This window comes from Lathyrus oleraceus, chromosome 5, assembly GCF_024323335.1.
Source record: "Lathyrus oleraceus cultivar Zhongwan6 chromosome 5, CAAS_Psat_ZW6_1.0, whole genome shotgun sequence".
Classification (NCBI taxonomy): Eukaryota; Viridiplantae; Streptophyta; class Magnoliopsida; order Fabales; family Fabaceae; genus Lathyrus; species Lathyrus oleraceus.
The window spans coordinates 198,843,371-198,848,094 of record NC_066583.1 but is presented as its reverse complement, the minus strand read 5'-3'; the positions used below and the strand labels follow the sequence as shown (position 1 = coordinate 198,848,094).

Below are 4,724 nucleotides of genomic sequence, written 5' to 3'. Positions count from 1 at the left end.
GCATCATGTCTAGAGAGCTTACCTCATGTATTCCACCTTGGGTCTCCTTTTTCTCTATTGATGCTCGTTCAGTTTCCCATTGATAATGTTTTAGGCCATATCCTCAATTAGGTCACAAGCTTCTGGATAAGGTTTGTTCATCAGCGCGCCACCTGCGGCAGCGTCGATGCTCATCTTGGTGTTATAATGGAGTCCATTGTAGAAGGTATGAATGATCAGCCATTGTTCTAGGCCATGGTGTGGGCAGACTCTTAATAGCTCTTTATATCTCTCCCAAGCTTCGAAAAGCGATTCTCCTTGGTTTTGAGCAAATCTAGTTATTTGGTTTCGAAGAACAACAATCTTGCTAGGGGGGAAATATCTAGCAAGGAATACTCTCCTGAGGTCTTCCTAAGTAGTTATTGAATTAGCTAGAAGTGAATCTAGCCATGAACGTGCTCTATCCCTGAGGGAGAAAGGAAGTAATCTTAAACGGATTGCATCGGGTGAAGCGCCATTAGATTTAAAGGTGTCGGCTAGTTGGATAAAAACTTTCAAATGTTGATTCGGGTTCTCAGTAGCGAGACCCGCGTATTGGTTTTGTTGCACTAATTGCAAAAAAGACGGTTTTAGTTTGAAATTGTTAGCAGGTATAAGGGGGTTTACTATACTCGAACTAGGTTCCTCATCAGAGGGTTGGGCAAATTCCTTAAGAGGTCGCCTGTCGGTATTCTCGGCCATAACTTTCTTAATTCGAATGAGTAAGAGGCGTGTACGAGTATAACATTCGGGTTCCGCTAAAGGATCTACTAAATTTCCGGTACTACGGGTTCTTTGCATTCACCGGCTAATAATGCATTAGTCTATACGGTGTAACAATAGGGTACGAAATTTGACGAAGTTGGTCCCCAGCAACGGCGCCAAAAACTTGATCGTGTTGATTCGCAAGTGCACGAATTACGTCAAAGTAATATACAAGAATATCGATCCCACAGACACCAATCGTCAATCTATCGATTACTATCGTTACGGTGTTTATCTAAGACAGTATAAAAGAGATATTGGGTTTGCAAAATAACGGTAAATAATAAATGCAGGTAAGACAGATTGAATGTAATTCACGTCAGTTATGTGATGTTTCAATTGTCTAAATAGAACTACTTATGAGGCAATATTTTCTACTCTTGAAAAGAATCCATTTAACAGGAACTGTCACTTTCGCGTATTCAGAACCGAGTTTACCTATTAAGGCCTTTTATTGTCACTTATAAAAGGTGCGCAGAACGCTAAAGTAGTAAACCTATTTTTAAGAAATGAGACTCGTAAACTTAGTTGAAAAGTGATTTTGATTTGGAAAGTTTACCCAAGGAGTTTCCTGATTTTAAATCTATCAACGCGTTCGAAAACAGTTTCAGAAATAGTTTTTCCTTAAAGTGATAAAAATTCCCAGTTACTAAGCCAGGGTGCTTTCGCACTCATCGAATAATTAAAACTAACCATGTTTGTTTTAGAAAACTCAAGTTAAAAATCAAAACAACCTTTAAAGTATTTCTACAGATTCAATATGTGAAACATTGCTTTAACCGCGATCCTTACATTCTAACCTTTAAAAGATTTAGCCAGACATAGTAACACAAACAAACACAACGGTGTTAATCATGATGAAAAGTTTGTTTTAGAATGTGAGGCGTAAGAGCGAGTAAAGTGCGTAAAATAAATAAAGTAAAGGGAGTGCGGAAAATAAATAAAGTAAAGCGAGTGCGGAAAATAAATAAAGTAAAGCGAGTGCGGAAAATAAATAAAATAAAAGCGATGCGGGAAATAAATAAAATAAAAGCGAATGCGGGAAATAAATAAAATAAAAGTGAGTGCGAGAAATAAAAGCGATGCGGGAAGTAAATAAATAAAGCGATGCGGGAAATAAATAAATAAAGTGATGTTGGAAATAAAAAAATAAAGCGATAAATAAGAACCTGCTCCAAATGGAGGCTTCGATTCTGGTACAAAAATAAACCTTCGACTCCTGAAGCTAAAGACAACAGCAACTCGAAGTGACCCAACTCAATCTCACAAAGGTGCGATAACCCCTCGATGTGACGGATTATCGCTATTACAAATGATAAATATATGCTTAGTGTTGTAAAACTAAGTTGGATGATTAGAAAACGAAATGGAATGAGCTATTTATAGATGTTTTCAGCAGCTTGTAAAGACCATGGTGCCCTCCGACTTCCCCTTAGTGGGAACATGACTTCCAAAGGTGGCGTCGGCCATGTGTGTAAATGGGGTGGATCATGGGAACGTGGCGGTTACCTCCTAGTTGAGGGCTGATGACTCATGGCTTCCCCTATAGCGGCCGTCATGTGCAACGCCATGTGTGTAATTTCGTCGAAAAACCCTAATTTTAGGTCTTTTTCCTTCGTTTCTTCCAAAAGAGTCTGAAAGTGCTAAATATCTGAAAACAAGAGAAAAGAGAGCATAATACCAAAAAAATGATAATAAAGTCCTAATAAACATGTGAAATCCGAGTCAAAAACACGGTGTAATTCAGTGTGATCAGGATCCATATATGATACCTAGAGCCATTGTGGATCATTCTTGATTGAGCTCTTAGCAATGAGGGTCTTAAACCCTGGATATGAGCTTGATAGGTCAAAGGGGAGCATGTGCTCTACCTACAAAAGAGTTAGATAAATGCAAAGACATATTTTTGGTATTTTGGTTAGTAAAGATGATAAAATACAAAGTATGATACAATTAAATGATGCTTGGTGATCTCTCCCAATGTAAACCCAATGGATGAGGGGTAAGGAGGATGCCAAGGTGTGATCCCAATGTCAATTCATATGATGAGATGACATGAGGGATCTTAGGGTCAAAATTGGGGTGTTATAGCTTCCCCTGTTTAAGGACGTTCTAACTGAGCAGATGAAGGTTAAAATATTCGAATCGACTCAGTAGAATGGGCTTAAATAACAACATAGAAGCAAATTTTGGTCCCTAAGAGACCTCACGATGCATATGATATGAACATTAAAATAAATCTATGTGAGGAAATGTTGCTACAAAGGAAAAGAATTCAGAGAGATCGAAGGTCCACAGAAGCATAATGCGTTCCATAAGGAAAACTCAATGGGGAGACAGAGACTCTAAGAGGATACAAGGTTGTGCGTAGGCCAGGCTACGTCTAAAAAACTGAGGGACTCGAGGGATTCCATGAAAATAAATTGATGGAAAGACTCAGCCAGGAAAAGAAAGGAACATCTGCAGGGGAAACAGGTAGATCAGGACAAAGCTGAAATACTCGAACTAAGCAGGAAACAACAATTTCACTAAGGAAATACACACTCAAACTCGACTGGGGAAGAAAAGATCTTAAACACAGGAGGAGTAGAAATCTATTATCCATTATCTGTCACTGGGTAAGGGGATAAAAAATCTGATAGGGAGAACATCTGTTACCGGTTAGGGTAAACATATCAGGGACGACTCGTTGAGGGCCACCAGGAGGTGTATTCGTTACCAGCTACTGGATAAGAATAGACATGCTGGGGAAAAATAGGATTTACGACTAACAGTTACTGGGTAGAAGACAAAAAGGAGAGAATATCCGTCACCGGTTAAAGTGGACATATCAAGGATAAACTCAAAGGAAAGAAAATCCGTTATCAATTAAGATGAACATATCAAGGATTAACTCTCCTGGGGATGTTAAGGAGGATATCCGTCACCGGTTAAGATGAACATATCAAGGATAAACCGCCTGAACAAAAAGTAGGAATTACATCTATCGAATGCTGGATAGAATACCAGAAAGAGAATATCCGTCATCGGTTAGGATGAACATATCAAGGATAAACTCTGCAAAGGGGAGAAAAATAGGATTTACAACTACCGGTTACTGGGCAGAAGACTGCTAAGAGAAGGAAATCCGTCATCGATTAGGATAAACATTTCAAGGATTAACCTTCTGGGAGACAAAATAGGGATTATAACTACCTTTTTACTGGGTAGAATACCAAGAAGAGAATATCCGTCACCGATTAGGATGAACATATCAAGGATAAACTCAAAGCAGGGGAAGAACATATCCGTCATCGGTTAGGATGAACATATCAAGGATATACTTCCTGGGAAACGTGAAAACGAATCCGCTGGGAAACAAAGGGGTTACCTTTGCCGGGTATTGGGCAAGAAGTAACAAACTGCGGACTAGGAAGAATACTACCAATTACTGGGTAATAGACTCTTAGGGGACCAAAAGCATCTACCTAGGTATGATCTAGAAAGAAATGGTCAATCAAGACTCGACCCAATGAGGATATAACTCAAGGGGAGTGGTTCCATCCAAATAATCAATTGGGGAGGAAACTGAAATAATAATCATCCACGAGGAAATAAATCAGTGGGGAGAATGAGAAAGGTTAAAGTCTTTCTGCTTAGGGGGCCGACACTCTACAATTGAAGGAGGACAGACACACCGAACCTGTATGGGGATAAAGTACCACCATAGCAGAGGATAAAAAATCACAAAATGTAATGATGCGATAATGAAAGTTATATGAGTGTATATGTATATATATGATGATTATGCTGACAAAACAATCACAAAGGATACAAAAAATGTCGCCGGTTTGAATCATCGATATAATTCCTAGCCAATCCACAAAAGAGGGAAACAACTGCTGGAGAGAGATCAAACATCTCGAAGGTTCCACCCTATCTGGGGAAGAAGGGAGGAGATT

General features: G+C 39.1%; 1 non-coding gene across 1 annotated transcript; it reads left to right on the top strand.

Annotated features, from left to right (window-relative positions):
- Positions 1-229: 229 nt before the first annotated feature.
- LOC127088663 (small nucleolar RNA R71) lies at positions 230-336 on the top strand. Its single transcript, XR_007790489.1, has one exon. It is a non-coding gene; the product is annotated as a small nucleolar RNA R71 (small nucleolar RNA).
- The last annotated feature ends 4,388 nt before the right edge of the window (positions 337-4,724 follow it).